Genomic DNA, 20,179 nt, shown 5'->3' with positions numbered 1-20,179 from the left:
GGGCCAATCCTCTTGTTGAACTGTGCTCTTCTGTCAGACTGGTGCAACAGATCTTTCTTGTCAACCTTCCAGGTTTTCTTGGGCTGGAAATTTGTTTCACTCTGTCATTTTGTAGGTGCTGTTGTTCTAGAATTTATTTAGAGTCATTTTTTACAAGTATTTGGAGGGCTTGGGGGGGAGCTCAAGCAAGTCCCTATTTTGCTCCACCATCTTGGCTCCAACCTTCCACTATTAAAGACTTTCAAAGCACTTTTCACCAACAACCCCGTGGGTTGTTAATACAAGAATCATCATACTGTTTTCGCATATGAAGGAGCTAGGGGACAGAGTGATATGCCCATGGTCACACCACATTTAGAATATAGTTTGTCAACTAAAAGTTCAGTGGTCTTCCACTACATTAATATTTCTTCCATACATTTAGGCTCTAAACATTCTCTTATTCAAAAAGGATCATCTGTGTAGTCAGGGGGCCAAAGTCTTTATTTGAATTAATGGATGCTGCATAGTTCTTCTGGAACCAGCATCATGACAGCCACTGTTCTCTATTTATGTGCAAAGATATTTAAAAGAATTCCATTAAGCCTTCCTTGGCTTTTGTTCTCTTGTTTTAGGTGGAGGAACACTGTGGTCAATATATTGAAACAGCTCATATTGTTGAGGTTTAGGGATGTTGGGACCCTAAAATAGCGACACCTGGATCCTGCCCAAATGAATTTGACCCAAGACTTCTTTTAGCCAAAGAAAAAATACAAAATTTATTAAAAATCTGCCACATTGGTCAGACTCTTAAGAAATCTCAGCATTGGTTAGACTCTTAAGGAGTCTGAGCCCTCACCTTTGTCTGTTAAGCAATATTATTGACAGAACACTGGGTCTGGAGTCAGGAAGACCTGAGTTCAAATCCAGCCTTAGATTTTGCTCATTAGCTATGCAGCCCTTTCTGCCAAAGTTATCTCAATTGTAAAATGTGAATAATAATAGTACTTAGTCTCCAAGGCTGTTTTGAGAATCAAGTGAGATATCTGTAAAGCACTTATAGTGGTCCTTGGCACATAATAGGTTCTTAAGAAATGGAAGACAGAAATGAATAAGTTTAGGGTTAGGCTAAAATCTGTTTTATTAAGAAGAAAAAGGGGTAGGGTCACTTCTTTTCCACTCTTTTCTCCAGGATATACCATAGTGCCTGACACATAGTTGGCACTTAATAAATGTTCTTCGATTGATGAGTCTCTCAAGTTTTTAGCATGGCTTTTCTTGTTCCCTTCAAACAATCTAGAAACGCATTTATTTGAAATCCTTGGCATGCTACATTTCGAGTTCTGTAGGGGATAGAAATATATATGAAATATGTTTTTTACCCTTAAGGAGCTTTTGAGATAATTCCAAACAAAAACTGACACGGAAATAAACTGCCAAATGGGAACTAGAAGTTCTAATAAGACTGTGCTTTTCTCTAAAACTTGGTGTGCATACTACCTGAATGGCTTTTTTCAGGAATAGATAATACTGTGCATGATGAAAGGATGGGAACAAATATTAGATCAACTTTATACATAATTGGAAGGAGGTCACAGGAAGGATTCTACTCTTTTCCTTGTCTGCGTCCTTTAATACTTTTATCTTCTGTCCTGAATGTTCTGGACATTTGGGTGAGAATAAGTATGAGATGGAATGCAGTGAATAATGTGCTGTTTCTGAAATTAAGGACCTGGATTTGAATCTGGCTGTTATTTACTACCTGTATGATTTTGGGTAAATCCCATGCCACCTTTGGACCTCAGTTTCTTTATCAATCAAATGAGAGATTGAGTTAGTTTTTATCTCGAATCCCTCTCAGCTCTAAATTTGATGATGCCATCTTCCTCCAAATGTCTGTTCCTTCCATTCCTCTTTCATACCAATTAGATATATTTTCAGAGCTCAAGTAATAAAACAGATGTTTGACAATTAAAACTAAATGTCTATTAGATAAGTATAAGACACATGAAGAAAATGTGTTGAAGGAACATATTAAGGGCTGAAAATCAATTCTTCCATATTGGCTCAAATAAGCTTTTCAGTGTTATTCTCTTTTTTACTGTCAAAACATAAATCTTGAGACATTTCAAGTAATTCCTTCCCTCCCTCATTTTTAACTATTTCTCTGTGAAGATATTCCCCTGAAGCTATAAAATAGTTAATGATCACAGGTCAGGCTAATGTATTATATTACTAATAACCACATAACAATTATTATGAATGTCAACTCATCTTTTTTATAATTCACATAAGCATAGTCACTTAAAAAAAAAATAGAGCAGGGGGAATTTTAATGGATTTTTAGTTGGTTCAAGCAAATCCTCCCAGCGCTCTTTGGGTTTCTACATTAATTTTAGCCTACGTAACCAAGAAACAAACAACGAGGATTGGGTTCAGCTAAAAATGGGAACAAAAGGAAGAAAATGATATTGTCATAAAGATGACAATAAGCTACTGATAATTAGTGGCAAAGGCTTATTAACCTTCCCCGAGGTTCATAAAAAAAATCTTACCACGGGTGAGTGATGCAATGTTAAGTGCAATACAACTCATCAGAAGGAGGTATTTTAAAAGAGAGGGAAATGGTGAAAGTCAGTTGAAGACAGCAAGCTGAAACAAAATCATTTGGGGCAATGAGCTACAATAATCCTGAGAGACAATGTTAATCATTCATTTTTCCCCTTAATGAATTAGTATTCTCCAACAAAAGCAACTGATTTTCTGCTAAAGTGGAGTAGCATCATATGAGCACAGGGAAAGAATGGATAGTGAGGGGAAGAATTAGAATCAATATTGAAATTCATAACAAGTGTACAGTGGCTAAAAGTAACTTTCAGAATAAAATACTAGAAATGAGTTTCATTTCTAGTGAAGAATACAGCAGTATGCCATAAAATGAACAACATGTAGCCTTTTATTCAACCAATATAATAATAATTAATAATGTGAAGTTCCATGTAAGCAATTTGTGCTCTCCTTCAGTTCTATTGCTGCTAATCAAAATGTGCACCCAGATATGCAGAAATATTTTCATCTGTGTTCAAATAGCTAGATCACTGGCTTAATATGACTTGAGTTTTGCAACTCCAAGGTGGTTTCTTGGGGTCTAGTGAAGACTAATCTAAGATGTACTCATTTTAGTGGTATATCTATTGATATAATTTAAAATCTACAAAATTTTATTAGTGCAATAAGTCACAGAATCTGAGAACCAGGAGGGACCTCTGAGGTCATATAGATCTACTCTTGTCTAAAGCAGAAATCTTCCTGATGATATTCCTTGCAAGGACAACAAAGTCTCTAATCTCTACTTGATAAATTTCAAGAAGAATGTACTGCCTCCTGAAGCAGCCTAATTCACATTTAGAAAGTTCCTGATTAGTTAATTTCCCCTTTATATCAAGATTAAATTTGCCTTTCTGCGTCTAAATTGGGAGTTAGTTCAGGTTTCTGGAGCCATGTAAAACTTGTGTGAGAAGTCTTTCACATGACTGTACTTGAAGATAACTATCATGTCCCTGCCATCATATTTTCTCCAGGTGAAACAATTCTACTTCCTTTCATCTTTGGTTTGGGATTTCATCACCTTCCTATTTGCTTTTCACTGAATTTATAACAGTAAGGCAATATGCTTACTAAAACGTATATGTATTTTTTCATAAGTGACAACTATATGAAATATTACTTTAAATTACTAAGAACAAAAAATACAAATTAAAAGCTCACAATCAGGCAATTGGCAAAAATGACAAAAGACAGAAATAATCAATGACCTAAGGGCAAGAGGCATATTAAGCAATCAAACCATCCTGGAAACCAATTTGGAACTGTGCACAAAAAAAAAAAAAAGCCTAAAATCTTTATACCCTTTTAAATATATTTCAAAGAGGTAAAGGACAGGAAGAATAGTCCAACTATTTGTAGCAGTGCTGATTTTTTGTAGCAAATGACAAATTGAATGAATGGATGAATTATTGAATGAAAAAGTATTGCTTATATTTACTTAGAAGCAAAGCTCTGTGACAAGTGCTGGGAAAGCAAATAGAAAAATTCAGCCAATCCTTGCTCTCATGGACCTCATACTCTGATTGGGGTAGACAACACAAAATAAAAGAATTCAGATGTTTGTATGGACAAAAGAAAGGTCTAAACGTCCTAAGGGTACATTAAAGAAAAGAATGGTAAGATCCAGAAGTCTTTAGGATACATCAAATGACAAGGCCTGAGGGTATCTGCAGACTACGGTAGCAGGGCAGCTAGGACTAGGATTTAGTAGGAGGGTAGATGATAAGATTCGATGGTTCAGGCTTGTAAATGTTGATGCCCAGCTCATCCATATGGAATGGCCATCCCTGCTGCTTTTCCTCTCAGTGTTCCTCATGGGATCTGGTCAGAAGGGGACAGGTAAGGGGCAAAGAGAAAGCAAGGGGAAGGATACCCCATCTTGTGGTTTTTCCTGTTCATCTAGCCCAGAAGCAGTATGTATCAATTGGAAAATAGCTAAATAAATTGTTCACATGAATGTGATAGAATATTGTTGTGTGAGAAGAAATGTTAATAGGAATTCACAGAAATATAAAGAAAATTGTATTAACTGATGCAGAATAAGGAACTAAGAAATACACACCTATGTATGTATATGTGTATGTATGTACATATGTATTTGACTCACGAGAAAATATTAATACACTCATCTTTCATTGGAGAGGTAGGAGACTGTGGCGATAGCACGCTGTATGTATTTTTGGATGCAATTGATGTGACAGTTTTTCTTAATTTTTTTATTTTATAAGAGGAGTTTCTAATGGGCAGGGTACAATTGAATATGGTTATAATATAAAACAAAAGGCAAAAATGAACATTTAATAAAAATAACTAGTTTTAACTTCTGGCTTTGCCATTTTCTAACTATATGGCCTTGGGTATGTCCCTTAACATACCTGTTCCTCAGTTTCCTTATCTGTAAAATAGAGGTGGTAATACCTAGACCGTATTTTTCATGAGTTTATTATTAACATCAAAGGAGGTAATTTGTTAACAGATCTTTGTAAAGACTACGTATATATATCGTCACCTATAGTTTGATTCATAACTATAACTTCTTTAATGTACCCTAGACAAAAGCGTGATTCAATGGTGATCTAAGCTGTTTACTCTGAAAATGTACAAACAATTCATATAACATATAACTCAGTTCTGGGTCCCCCTTTTTAATTTTGCTCCCTATTCACTATTTATTTTATCCCAAGTTTTTAATCTTTCCATCTCTGCATCTTGCATGAAAGCATGTGAAATATTATATCTTTAATACCAGGATTATCAGAATGCCAAAAGCATAAGGCTTATTCCAAGATTTATTTCTGATTTTGCCACATCAATCCTGTCCTAACTGAATGCATCCCTCTAGTGAAAATATTTTGTTTTCATAGCTAAATTTTCTTTGGGAAAATATCGAATGGTCCATTTAGGTGAAAAATAAACAAATTAGATCTTTTATATCTAGACAAATACCAAGCAAGCACGAGATGAAGGAGTGAAAGTATGACACTATTCTTTAACATATAAAACATCTGAGTATTCTTTTTTTCTTCCTCTTCCTTCTGGCAACGTGTTTCATAAAGAACTCATACTGTCAGCTGCCCAACTTTTGCCTCTGATTTTTAAATTGTGGTTATAAGGAAACTTCTAACATTTCTTCATTGTACATAGTGCCTATTAGTCATATCCCAGAAAGGATGTGCATATCCAAAGTCAATTGTTCTCAGCATGTGCATGTGGGGTTTGAGGTTATCGAGAAACGTTCAATTCCATTCCATTCAATAAACATTTATTAAGCCCCTACTATGTGGAAGGCATAGAGTTAGGTGTTTTAGATACAAGGATGAAAAATAGCATAATCCCCAAGGTTATATTCCTGTGAGAGATCTAAATCAGCCTGTGAAATCTCATTATCAAGGATAAAAGGAATAGATCATTTGGCTGCGTAGAGTATTTGTTAATACTCATTTGACAACAGAGAGAGTAACTTTCTATTATTCATAAATCAATGAACTTTTAGAGTAGAGTGGGAGAATATAATGAAAAAAGTGGAGAGACACTTCTTAGACGGAAGGAGGAAACAAAAGAAGATTGAAGGAGAGGGCAAATCAGAAAAGAACAATGTATACTGTTTCCACACACCCCTCCACCAGCTTTTTAGCTCCTTTTTTGTGTGTTGACTTTTTTCCATTACAACGTACCATTCAGGATAGGTATTATATTTTTGCTTGTATTTGTATTTTCATTGCATAGTACAGTACCTTCAATGTAGTATGCACTTAATAAATACTTATCTATATATCGTCTATCTGTCTATCTATCTATCTATTGTTGACCTGAAAACTTGGTTAAAGAAGGCAACAGGCTGAATGCATACATTTTATGATTTAATTAATTAATTGATCAATTCCCCATAAAGAAAACAGTGATATAGCGCTATGGAGTCAGAGGTGACTCTGACTACCTAGTACAGAAAACATCTGTCTTAAATACATTTTGCCATGAGAAGGAAACTCTTCTAATTAAGCAAATCATAAATTCAGTAAGACAAGACAATTAACAAAGCAATGTCAGTCAAATCTTGAGATTCCAAGCTGGGTAAACATATGTCCCAGGTGGTAAGGAAATCCCACCACTAGTAAGTGGCAGGCTTCCTGCCCCAAACAGATAACTGACACAGGAAAGGGCAAACAATGTTCAATAGAAACCCAGGATGCCTATTTTTTCTTTACCATTAATATGCCATAACATAGTATGTGTCTATAGATAATAAGATACAAAGGAAAGTCCCATTATTCAAGATATGTCATAGGTTAAAGGTCTCCTTAAGGAATGTAGAGTCAGCCCTGGCTGGCCTCTGCCGACACAGGAAGAGGCATTCTCTGAGTTTGCTTCAGAGAGAACAAAGAGATTATTCCAAAATGTTATATTAAACATTATCACTATCTATCTATCTATCTATCTATCTATCTATCTATCTATCTATCTATCTATCTATCTTGAAAAGCCAAAGAATCCAGGGAGAGCATCCAAAAGCAGATTAGTTAACTGATTGAATGTGTGGGGTGAGAGAGACAGGGATAACTCCTTAGGTAGAACCTGGGAACCTGAAAGAATAATGACATAGTAGAAATATAGAAGTTTGTAAGAAGTTGATTAAGAAGAGATATCTAAAAAAGATAAAATTAAGGGGTGAGAGAGGAGTATATTGGGAGGAGAAAGGGAGACATGGAATGGGGCAAATGATCTCTCATAAAAGAGGCAAGAATAAGCTTATTCAATGGAGGAGAAAAGGGAAGAGGTGAGAGGGGAAAAGTGAAGCTTATTCTCTTCACATGTGGCTTAAGGAGGGAATAACATGCTCACTCAATTTGGTATGAAAATCTATATTATACTATAGCAAAGTAGGGGAGAAGGGGACAAGTGGGGTGAGGGGGATGATAGAAGGGAGGGCAAATGGGAGAAGAGAGTAATTAGAAGTAAACACTTATGGGGAGGGACAAGGTCAAAAGAGAGAATAAGGGGGGGGGCAGGGTAGGATGGAGGGAAATATAGTTTGTCTTACACAACATGACTGTTATGGAAGTCTTTTGCAAAACGACACATATATAGCCTGTATTGAATTGTTTGCCTTCTCAGTGGGGAATGGGTGGGGAGGGGGGAAGGGAGAGAAGTTGGAATTCAAAGTATTAGGAACGAATGTTGCGAAACGTTTTTTGCGTACAACTGGGAAATAAGAAATACAGGTAATGGGGTACAGAAATATATCTTGCTGTACAAGAAAAGAGAGAAGATGGGGATAAGGGAAGGGAGGGGTGAGATAGAAGGGAAGGCATACTGAGGGAAAGGGTAATCAGAATGCAAGACGTTATGGGATGGCGGAGGGGAGTGATGGGGAGAAAATATGGAACTCAAAATTTTGTGGAAATGAATGTTGAAAACTAAAAATTAATTAATAAACACTTAAAATTAAAGAAAAATAAAATATATATCTTATCTGAAAGTGATTAGTGAGAGAAGTTCCCTGATGGATGATAACATTGTTTAGGACTTTGATCATCTCTCATTGATTTTTTTAATGGCTGACTTACACTATTATAGGTTGAAATCACCTATTTCTTCTGTGCTTTTAAGAGGGAGTCAGCTATGGAGGTAGACCCTTTTTGTTATTTTTTTCCTTTCTGGAGGAAAGACTTTCTGGCAACAGAGCTACAAGGAAACCTGGGTTGTTCTGGGCCTGGGAGTCTTTGAAGAAGTGTATGCATGTCACATTCTCCTCCCCTGTGGTCACCTAGAATCTTGAATGGCTTTCTTAGGACAGAGGCACAGAATAGGTATACTCACTGTCTCAAATTAGGTCTAAGGGGAACTCGGCCTCCTGGATAGAGGAGAGACTTCTTAGAGAACTCCTGAATCCTAGGCTCTTGAACTTCCTTAGTAGGGGTGTTTGGAGAGGTGAAGGATATTCTTAAGTCTTCATAGGCCACTTGTAAAGAAAAGGATTCTGAAGTCCAGCCTTCCAAAGAGAAAGAAGGAAGACCAGGGCAAGAATCAGTTTCAGTTGTACCTTTTTAGTAACATTGAGAAGAGTAAGTTTTGGGACACTGCCATTCTCTTGAATAGAAGAGAATCCCAGAACCCAGACTTGTACAGGGAGAAGGAGTTCTTAAGCAGCAGGCAATAGCAGCTTCTTGATAAGAATAAGACTATGCATGTGTTTTCTAGAGTTATTAGAGTAACAAAGGAAGACGCCAAGGCATGAGCGAGTAGGAGACAAGGACTTTTCCTTTTGGTAGCAAATATTTGAATATATTGGAACTGGACAAGGACTTTTCCTTTTGGTAGCAAATATTGGAATATATTGGAACCTTTTGAATATATTGGAACTGATGAGAAGCAGATTGTCTGTCTAGCAATGTCATTTGTTCCCCTTCTGTGGGGATACCAAATCACAGGGTTGTACTATGAGTCTAGAGGATTGTAGAAGGCTCCAATGGGAACTTGAGATTCCTTAGAGAGGAAAGGGAATTGCACTTGTTTAGAAGCTATTGTGAATCCTTGTTATGTGTTTTCTGCAGAAAATGTTAAAATAAAAGCTGCTGTTTATCCAATATACACTGTTGACCTGAAAACTTGGTTAGAGAAAAGGCAACAGGCTAAATGCATACATTTTATGATTTAATTAATTAATCAGTTCCCCATAAAGATAACAGTTACATAGCGCTATGGAGCCAGATCAGAATTGGCTCCCTTAGTACAGAAATTGACTGTCTTAAGTACATTTTGCCATGAGGAAGGAGTTCTCTTAAACACATTGTAAACAAAGTGGCGTCATTTGGGTTTTATGATTCCAAGCTATGGGCATCTTCTTTCTGTAGCATATCTCTGTGATTTAAGATAAGGAAAAGGTCCCACCACCCAGATAACAGACATCCTGTCCTACACAGGTCTTTGAAGTTGTTATCTTAACAGAGTTTGACAAAAGCTGAAGTCATACCCCAAGGTATTTGTGTTTTTCTCTTAACACTAGGATGCTAGAAGAAGGGTCTGATAAGGACGTCCCATTTGCCCATCAAAAGGCATCCTCTAAACAAAGGAGACTAATAGGTCCAGGCTCTTCTTAATTCAAACTTTGGCCCTTATTAAAGTCTAAAATTTGTATTAAATATTAACAACACTAGATCAGTTACCATCCTCACCTCTGGGCACACACCGTAAGATTAAGCCACAACTTATTTCCATACCTGCACATAGAAAGGCATCGTAGCCTCGGGGAAGGAGCGCCGAATTTAAAAAGAACTGGAGTTTGAACGTTGGCCTGCCGTTTCCTTCTGGAGAAATTCACTTAAGCTGTGTCTGTTTTCCAAGCCTTTACCTTTAAAGTGAGGGGTTGGTCTGGGGAACTTACGGAGTGTCTCGTATTTTTAAAGTCTTGTAACACCATCTGGAATTGTTACCACAGAAATGAAGCTTGTGCTGGGATCCTGGACATTGAAAGTTGGAAGAATCCTTCGCGTTTATGTATTCTGAATTCCTCCATTTTTCGGATAAAAAAAAAATTGAGGTTGAAAGGTGGGATAGTTTAACTAGTGGGAGAGAAATTTTTCCTTGGCTTCAGTTTTGTTGTTCAGTGATTTCAGCTGGGTCTGAGTCCGTGACCCAGCTGGGCTTTTCTATAGATCGGGGCAGACAGTGGGAGAGAAAGGGCCGGAGAGGGGGGTAGGGTCAGAGGGAGGAGAGGGGGGTAAAGGTCAGAGGGCGGAGAGGGGGGTAAGGGTCAGAGGGCGGGGAGGGGGGTAGGGTCAGAGGCCGGAGAGGGGGGTAAGGGTCAGGGGGCGGGGAGAAAGGTAATTTATACCATTTGGGACTGGACGCGATTGGGCCCAGGGCCCTCCTATTACACACAGCGGTACAGCCGTGGTCGCGTGAATGTGTCTCCCGGGCACGGGACGCCTTTTCGTTGGCTCATGGGCTTGGGGTTGCCGGGGAACGGCATTAATGAGCGCATTCTCCCCATTGGTTACAATCTGCAGCTGACGTGCCTGCGGGACGGCTTCACTCCCCAGAGGAAGCACGGGATCTGCGGGAGTCACTTCGGGAACACGGGCTAAAAAACAAAACCAAACAGCTTCACGTGCTTCAAAGTTCGTTAGAACTAGACCAGCGGAGCAACGCAGCTCAGGCGCCCGAGGGTGGGCGCGCAGTTAGAACACGTGGGTACTTCTCTCCTACCATTGGTCGTTGTAGGTACTCTGCCTGGAAACCCCCGCCGATTGGGAGATACAGCCGTTTCTCAGACTTGCCAGCCAATCAGAAAAGGGAAGCCTCCCGGGACTCCTGGGAGTTGCAGTTCGCCTGTTTCTCCCCTTACCCAGGTGAAGAGGGACCTTGGCACCCAGGCTCTTGTTCCTCTGCCTCTGTGATCTCTCCGGACTGCTGACCCAGCGCTTGCTTCTCTTCCTTAAGACGAGGTAAGTGAGGAATAAAAAGCAACATCAGGTTATTAACTGTTAACTGTGAGGACCTTAACTATTCATCTGTTGAAGCGATTGGGGGATGCTAAAAGGCTTTCGGGGTTCGGGGGTGCGGTCACACGGTTGGTTCCTTCCTTCCAGCACCGAGGTCCAGGTTTCACAGAACCGGAAGGAGTGTGCGGGTTCAGAACCTCCGTGTCACCCTGGGCAGACCCTTTTCCTTCTCGGGACGTCAGGTTCGCAGCTGTCAAAACAAACGGGGTCGTAACGATTAGAGGGGCCTCCGATTTGTGGGGGCGTCTGGAAGGTGTTTGGGACCCTTAACTACCTGACTCAAGGGCGTGTGTGCGCGTGCGCACGTACACTAGATGTGCTGTATATGCACGTGTGTGTCATACATGTGGAGGTGCATCTGCACCTACTGCATTATGTGTTTACATGTGTCTTAATGCATGGTTAGGCTATAAACCTTAAAACCTCACTGAGATCTTTACAGCGCTATATGATGTATAATAGTTAAATATCATGTATAGATTAAAACTGTATTAAGGTGATTGGGATATTGGATATGACGTCACATTAGTATTAAACAATACATATTTACACACACATACACACGCACATTTTATATATGATGAGGCTTGGCGTGCTGGGACCCCAACAATGCCAAAGCAGAGTGGCCTGGAATGAATGTATACCCTCAAGCTCCTCTTAATCAAGTGGCAAAGGATTTATTGCAATGCTTTGGCAAAAATGGGCAGAGGTCCTTAGGAGAACGAACAACAGACGGAGGATGATGCTGGGTTTATGTACAAAACAAGGGCATGTGAAGAATCTAACGGTCCACGTATTTTCGAAAGTGATTAGTGGGAAACGATAGAGAGTATCCCAGACCTTGAGGGAGCTGTCCAATGCGTAGACCTTGAGGGAGCTGTCCAACGCGTAGACCTTGAGGGAGCTGTCCAACGCGTAGACCTTGAGGGAGCTGGCAGGGCCATCCAGGGACCAAAGCCCTTGGACCAGGGTCCGCCCTCCCACCCCCCGCTGAGCCTGACATAGGGACACATGCTAGCTAATACCCTGCGTAACAGTCCAAAACAGGAATTTTTAACCTTTTTGTCTCATACACCCCTTTGGCAGTCTGAAACCTGTAGACCTTTTGGGGGGATTAAAAAAGATTCATAACTGAAAGAAATGATAAATTTCACCTATGGGTTGCTTCATGAAAATAAAGACCTGATCTTTTTCCCATCCAACCTCATAAACCCCCTGAAAGTCACTTCTGATTTTTAGATTTCAGTTTCTTTATCAAGGACATAAAGACCTTTGTATAGATAATCTCTGTAGTTCCATCCAGTGCTGACATGTCTCTGGGAGTGCAGTGGGAGGACTCCGCTAATATGAAGTGGAAGACTGTTCTAGATGCACAAAATTAGAAGAACATAAGGAATCTGAAGCATGGTGATGAAACAAAAAGGACGAAAAATGGAAAAAAGCTTGGAGGAAAGTGGTTGAGGAGGATAGAGTGGATTAGAGGAGTGCACTTTCTTTTATGTACCTGGTGCAAATGGAGGAAGACTTCCATTGCGGGGGTTAAGTTCTCTTTCTTATAAAAACACCACATAAGGCAAATATTTCTAAAAGTAAGAGGAAAAGATTGTATATGAAACTGTAAATTTCTCATGTAGAACTTGCTGGTTTTTAAACAAAAACTTCAAATACATAACTATCACAGCCACCATGTCCAAAAATGTATTTCTTATTAAGTATTTTCAGTTAATTAGGTATTCGGCACTATGTTTTGTATTAAGTACTTTCGGGTTATGGCTATTTGTTGCATTCTTGTTTTTAATTTTTTTTAAACAACTCTCTTTTTGTAAAACTGTTTTTCCTGTTTCTACTTCCTTCTACATTATTTCATTCCTTTCCCAGTTTTCTCTGAATCCGTATTTTTTTTTTTTGTTCTTTCTTACAGAACCAATATATTCATGTACCATAGTTTGGTCCAACCTTACTCTCTAGTACACTGTAACTTTAAAAAGAACTGAATTAAATACTTTTGTTTACATGAACACTTGCTCCTCATTTTTTAAAATTTCTTTGAAAATAACTCTAGTAGTACTATTGCTTGGTCAAAGGGTATATATAATATAATTAAACACTTTCTCCAAATTCCTGACTTCATTAGTCTCACTTATCCCAATGCAAATTAGCAACCCCACATCCCTAAATGGAAAGTTTAGTGATTTTTTTCTTTTTTTTTGCTTTTTGCTTTGCATAGAAGTTTATCACTAGTGAATAACTGACTTTGGGGTATAGTTCCAAATTACTCTCCAGAATGGCCAGACCAATTCTGTAGCTCCATGAACGATGCATTAATGTGATCATTTCCCATCAGGTCAAGAAAACCATAAATTTTAGAAATATGACTCTTCTATTTGTAATACACTACTTTTCTAAAGAATTAGCATTTTCTCTATAGAGATGTTAGGGCATCAAGAACGGTCTCATGAGGTGAGATCACAAGGGAGATTGAGAGTAGAAATTTTTTAGAGGTAGAACTTAGCGTAGTATGTGGACATGTATAATATAAATGTACATACCTATATAAAAGTAACAATTTGCATAATATACTGGATTAAAAACTGCTCTGTGAAGACATTGATGAGTAAGTGCAGATGAGTGGCAGAAGTTGTAAGAACAACTGTAAATGTCAGATTCTCTACTTTAGAGAGTGATAAACACATTTTGAGAAAATGGGCAAAAAAAAGAGAAATAGATTTGGACTTGGAGCATCTTGTTTTGAATCTTGGGTTTGCCACTTAACTCAATGTGTAACCTTGTTGACTAAGTCACTTAATCTGTTTTGGCCTCAGTTTCCTTACCTGTGAAAATGGAGAGCATAATAATTGTAGAGGTTCACAGTAAGGCTTAAGTGAGATTCATGTTCTTTCCAAACATTGTAAAAAACATACATGCATACACAAATCAGTTATTAGGGCGTACCATTCTTTTGGAATTAATTGAACAGCTTCACAGAAAGCTATGAGGCCATAGAAAATGATTTATACAGGCATGTTTGATGGGATGTTTAGGGGTACATTTTGGCCTCTTCTGAATATTCTCTAACTGCAAGTTCTTCACCTAATTCATCATATTTTCCCCCCTCCAATATAATTCCTGACTTCCTTAGTCTGACCCCAATGCAAATTAGCAACCCCACATCCCTAAATGGAAAGTTTAATGACTTTTTGTTGCTTTTTGTTTTTCATAGAAGCTTATTACTAGATAGCCAACTTTTGGTGATAAACCTTTCTGAGCTTAACTCAGGTTTATCCTTTGACAGTCTTTGTGTTGTATTGCATAGGACCGTGGTATAGGTAGGAATTACCTCAGATTATTTAATCTATTTATGAATAAACTGAGGCCTATGGAGGTTAAGTGACTTTCCCAAGGTCACTGAGAGCACCCAGAATGTCTGGGGATTTGATCTTTAGTCTGCCTAATTCCATATTCTATGTTCTTTCCTCACCCCTTTGCAGCATGGTCGGATGTTCTGACAAAGAGTTTGGGAGTACCTGGTTACCTCTACTCATGACAAAGAAACTTAAAAGAACACCTCTAGACTGTGTGTCCTCTTAAGTGACAGTGGAAACTTTGTGCTAGATGTTTATTTCTAGCCATCAACTCAGTTATAGCTTTGCTATCCTTGCCCCTTATCTTCTCATTCTAGTTTGACCTTTCTTATCTCATGAATAATAATGGTAATAATGATGATGCCAGATTGCAATAGTTCTCCCTAAAAAGGTGGGAATATTTTCAACCTTTTAATTTTTTTTTTTGTGGAAAGGCGTTACAGAGAAAAATTTAGAGGCCACTGCTTCAGAAGGTTTTTTCCTGTAGCTAGTTATTCTTGCATTATGGAGAATGAATATGAACTAAGTGGCTATGTAATTTTTTTCGTGGTACATTGATTTCCATTAGAGAAGGACAGGATTGTGGCAGTGGTGAATCACTGACCAACCCAGTCCCTTTTGGCTAAGCCTCTTGGCATTTCTAGGACAAACTGCAGTCAGTTCTAGTACTGTTACTTCTCGTTAGGGATTTTTGGTAGCAGCCAGAAGAAGCTATTTGCAACCTTCCTCCACCCTTTTTTCATTTAAAAAAAAAAAAACAGCAAAAAAAACCAGTGTTCCCTAGGTCATATGGTTAGGGCATATGCCTGTACTCCAGTACGCTTCTGTGTGATAGCATGAGTGCTATTACTTTTATGATTTTTACGTTTGTATAGAATTTCAGGTTTTTTTGCTAAGTGCCTTTATAATCAATTTTTATGGTTCAGCTTAAAGGCAGGCAGAGTTATAGTCATCTTTGTCAGAAATCATTTAGCACAATCTAGAGAAAGGGCTGAATTCTAAATACTGGGCTCTTACTGTGATGTGCAAAAACTCCAGTGAGCACAAATTAGATAAAGTTGAAAAGAAAATGTGAACTCGTTATTATCTCTAGAGAACAAACTGTTAATGGGTGATACAGCAAGTAAGATATACTTAATGATTTTTACCTATATGTTTCAAAACAAGGAAATAATAGCTTAGAATTGGTTAAGATCAATGGCATTTCGTATCCAGTGGCACCCAGGGACATGGTGGAGAGCTTGGTAATTGTTTTACATGTCTACTGTTTTCTAAAATCTTTGAGTTCTGTGCAATTACCAGACGATGGTGCAGTTTGTATGTGCGTGTGGGAAGCCAAAGTAGAGCAAAGAGGACACTTGATGAAAACTGACTCTGGGCTTTCTTATAGGTTTTCCCCCATGCCTGAAAAATCTTCATTTCTGCTTCCTAGACTTCCTTCAAGTCTTATCTTAAATGCCACTTTCTACCAGTTTCTCCCTATCTTCATTAATCTTGGTGCTTTCTGTTTCTTGATTATTTATCCTGTGTACAGATTGTTTACACATAGTTGCTTTTATCTTGTCTCTCCCATTAGACTAAGCTCCTTGAAAGCAAGGGCTCTTTTGACTTTTTTGTATCACCTGTATTTAGCACAAGGCCCAGTACATAGTGCGTACTTAGTAAATATTTATCATCTAACTCAATAAAGTGGGTTAAATAAAATATACTCATTTTCAGGTCTCACTGACTTAGGTACTTTGTGTTAAAATTGCTGTCACTAATAGGATGCAGGTGAGATTTCTCGGTGTGTCTGCCTGTTTGTCTCTCTCTTTCTCCGTCAGTTCCAATTACCAACTATTTTGTAATCTGAAGTCTTTAAGAGTTACTTGGAGCACTAGTGAAATTAAGGGCTTTGCCAATGAGTCAGAAGTGAAATTTGAATCCAGGGCTTTCTTGTTAGGAGGCTTGCTCCTTGTCATTATTTCTCATTGTATTATGGGGTAGCATACTCTTAATATGCATCCTTTTTCTTTCATTCTTTCACTTTCTGCATGTATGAATGGAATAGAACATGGGAAATAGAAGTGTGTGAAATGATATACTGGTTAACCCTATATTAGGGTATTTACTCTATGCTGAACTTAGTCATGGGTTCTGTAGTTTTACAGTAAGGAAAACACTTGGAAATTTTAATAGTAGTGCCATCATTAGAATCTCATAAAAGGTCACTTTGCCAAATACAGAGTTATAATTTGCAGTGAATATACATTTTATATATAATATGTAATATTTTATAACAAATACATATATATGCACATATACATACATCTGTATAAAGTATACCTTGTAAAATGTATATAAAGGTGCCCAGCTGACTTGGATTTTCCTGGTCCCTTTCTCCTGTTCTGTGCTGTCCTGTCCTCTCCCCAAACCTTAAACCTATTGCACCCTGAAACTGGGACACCACAGGGCCCTGCCTAAGGGCTCCTCTTGACCCTCCTTGCTTTTGAGTGATTATCAATAGTAACTGTTGCTGTTTCCCTCCCAGCCTGATGTCTTTCTTTTCTTTGCCTCATTAAAGGGGCCACGCCCTGTCTACTTCTTAAACAGACCTATTCAATGAGTGGGCATTGCCTCACCCTAAGTGAGTACCTGAAAAGACCATGGCCTGAAGGGCCCAAGGTCTCCCAGTGCTTCCTGGGTCATCTCCAGTCTCCCTGTTGGATGTCTGACCACTGGACCCAGATGGCTGTGGAGGAGAAGTGAGGCTGGTGACCTGCACAGCCCTCCCTCACTCAGAACAAAGTCAAGTGCAAGTCATGTCATTATTTTTCTGATGGCATGGTCTTCTTTGGCAATGAAGTTCAAACGCAATCTTAGTATGTACAATATACTCTATATTATGATTTTTAGCCATATATATAATCTAGGTTAATAATATGTAATATAATTTTTGGAGTAATTTATTTTCAGCATTATCATCTTTTGCTCTATTGAAATCATACTGTTAGTACTTCACTGTCTATTTTCACTAAGTTAAAAGGCTGTATAATCAATTCCATCTAGTTAGTGCGTAGTCTTATGAATTGCTTCTATCTCTTTTTGTCCTGTACATTGATAATAGAATAATAATAATCTTCTGCTCTTGTCATTGCATTTCTCAATGAGGCCTACGGAATTCAGAATTCTTAATATGTGCTTTATTAACTCCTCCGCCACTCTTCACAAAATTCTTTACCACTTGTCCTCCTTAGACTATTATTACAGCCCAGCGTCAACTCTTTGCCTTGGCCACAGGTCTAACATGTTTGGACCTCAGCTATTGTAACACTGATGTTACATTAGTGTGATTTCTCTCTACAATATCAGCTAAGTTCCACTCATCAAACATTTGAAAATGCCTCCTATATGCAAGGTACCATGCTGCTAAAGACAAAAATGAAAAATAATCACTGACTTTGAGGAACTTACACAGATAAGTAAATACAGGCTAATTTGAGGCAGCTTCTTTTCTATCCTCATGAAATCTTTGTCAAATTTATCCCTTCCTCTATGTTCCTATTGTCATCATTCTGAATGCAAGAGCCCTAACATGTAATGCTCACGGTTGTCACTAGAGAGGGAGACTGTAGAATGCAGTTGACTTACAGCATACTATAAATGTGGCCTCCACTCTACCCTTTTTGTCTCTGGATATTTAAGCAACCACACTATTAAAACAATGAGGTTGTCTTTTTCCTCCTTTTCTTCATAAGGACAGTATAATGTAAAACTTCAGGTGAGCAAAAATGTTGGCCTAAAAAGATAAATAAAGCATGTTACAGTGTCTGTTAATGGATGAGCAGAAGTAGGGGAAAGACAACCCCTTTTCCTTAGAGATGGTGTAACCAATGACTTGAGCCCTAATTTTTTTCTCTGAGCCTGCAGAAGGAGATGACTTTCCTCTTAAGTCATTATTCTTCTGTGCTGAAGCTGAGTCTTCTGTGTGGTTTCTCTTTTTACTTGTTGCCTCTAGTGTGACAGCCAGTTTTGTGTTTGTTTTGGTTTTGGCTCAGTTTAAATCCTGGGCAGCGCAAGGCTAAAGAGGCTGATCTCAGTGCTGCTTATTCCTTATTTCTCCTTTGCTACCCTCCTCTGAAAAATGGAGGACTTAGATTAGGTGATTTGTATTTCAATTTCTATTGAATATTCAATTTCTGTTTCAGTTGTAGTCATAGAATTTGAGAATAGAAAGATACTCTACTTGCAATTTGGTTCAACACGTATGTAAAAGACATCTCTACTATAACACATCTCATATATGATTATGTGGTCTCTACTTAAAGCCCTTCAAGAAGGGGGAATGATATTTTTATTATAAAATTTGTCATAGATTTAGAACTACAAGGGATCCTATATATATCATCATCCATTCTAAGGCTTTTAGCATGATGTATACAGTTTAAGGTTTTATACATATGTGTGTGTGTGTATATATATATACACACACACACATATATACTGTTAAGGAATGTTAAGAAGTCGCCTGAACTTATTTTTTTGAGTTGCCATATTATCCCGAAACACTGGACCCAGAGTATGCAGGAGGCCCTGAATGTGTGGAGAATGAAGCCTCCCTCACCAGCTCCTCCTGTGTGGAAGGTCCTTGGGTGTTATGACAGGCACCAGTCAGTCTGTATTAGATTGAGAAACTGCTTGTGCAGCTGGGATCCTTGTAGATCATCCTGTTTTCATGGTCTAGCAGTTCCCAAGGGAAAAGAATGTGTTTTTGCCATAGCCTTGCCCCTCCACTTCCAGAGGTGTTTTTTTTTTACTTGCCTTTACTGCATATTTTCCCCTCCTGTGCCATGCCCCTTTAGGGTGAGATTTGTGTTTCCTTATCCTTCCTTTTTTGTACTGCTATAAATATGCAAACTTGTGTATGGATTATGAACTGTTTGGGTTCCACATGCATGTTAATTTCTCATATAATAAACATAGTTTTCACATAAGTTTCACAAAGTTGTGATTGTCTCTTGATAATACAGACATGTTGTGTGTGTGTATATACAAATATACTTATCTGTGTGTGTATAGTCAGTTATTTAAGAAGTCAGGAAACTATACGTACTATATAGAAATAGAAATGAAATGATCTTCACTCAGCTTTTCAAATTTCAAATCCACCACTTTTTGTTTTCTTTTTTTACTTGATTTTACGCCTTGAGTCTAAAGTCCTCAATTTTTGCCTGTAGGTGGGTGGGGCAGTGTTTTCCGTGGAGGAGATGTGAATCTCACAGTTCTCCTTATCACAAAGGACTACTTGATGCCTTTGTACTCAGGCTTTTAGCTTCTGCTTTGTCAACCTGAATGAAAATTCCCTTCAGAGTTCTGCCCTAAATATCAGTGACCACTTATATGCTCAACTCCATGACTGGAAGATATCAATAAATAACGTTGTCACTCAGATGTTATATTCCGTTATTTCCTTACATTAGATACCATTTTCTCCCTACCTTTGACCTTTTGAGTGTCATACTCATTTCTTTCTGTAGCAGCTTGATGGTACAGTGGATGGTTTTGGACTTGGAGTCAGGAAGACTTGATTTTGAATCTTGCTTCAGACAATGTGACCTTGGACAAGACACTTAACCTTTGTCAGCCTTAGTTTCTTCATCTGTAAAATGAAGATAATAGCACATATCTGTGTTGTTTTTAAGATACATGAGACATGTTGAGAAGGCTTCTTAAACCTTAAAGTGGTATATA

The 20,179-nt window shown here is 38.2% G+C and overlaps 2 long non-coding RNA genes across 2 annotated transcripts in view; one reads left to right on the top strand and one right to left on the bottom strand.

Moving 5' to 3' along the window:
* Nucleotides 1-1,095: 1,095 nt before the first annotated feature.
* Nucleotides 1,096-10,309, bottom strand: LOC140516661 (uncharacterized). Its single transcript, XR_011971416.1, has 3 exons — nt 9,804-10,309; nt 8,404-8,575; nt 1,096-1,322 (listed from the first exon to the last, which is right to left on the bottom strand). It is a non-coding gene; the product is annotated as an uncharacterized lncRNA (long non-coding RNA).
* A 282-nt stretch (nt 10,310-10,591) lies between these two features.
* Nucleotides 10,592-20,179, top strand: part of LOC140516660 (uncharacterized) — a 99,780-nt gene continuing 90,192 nt past the window's right edge. The window contains exon 1 of the long non-coding RNA XR_011971415.1: nt 10,592-11,030. This is a non-coding gene — a long non-coding RNA (uncharacterized lncRNA). The remainder of the gene's footprint in view (nt 11,031-20,179) is intronic.

This window comes from Notamacropus eugenii, chromosome Y (assembly GCF_028372415.1).
Source record: "Notamacropus eugenii isolate mMacEug1 chromosome Y, mMacEug1.pri_v2, whole genome shotgun sequence".
NCBI classification, from domain to species: domain Eukaryota; kingdom Metazoa; phylum Chordata; class Mammalia; order Diprotodontia; family Macropodidae; genus Notamacropus; species Notamacropus eugenii.
Note: the sequence above shows the minus strand (reverse complement) of the source record. Positions and strands in the feature narration are given on the sequence as shown.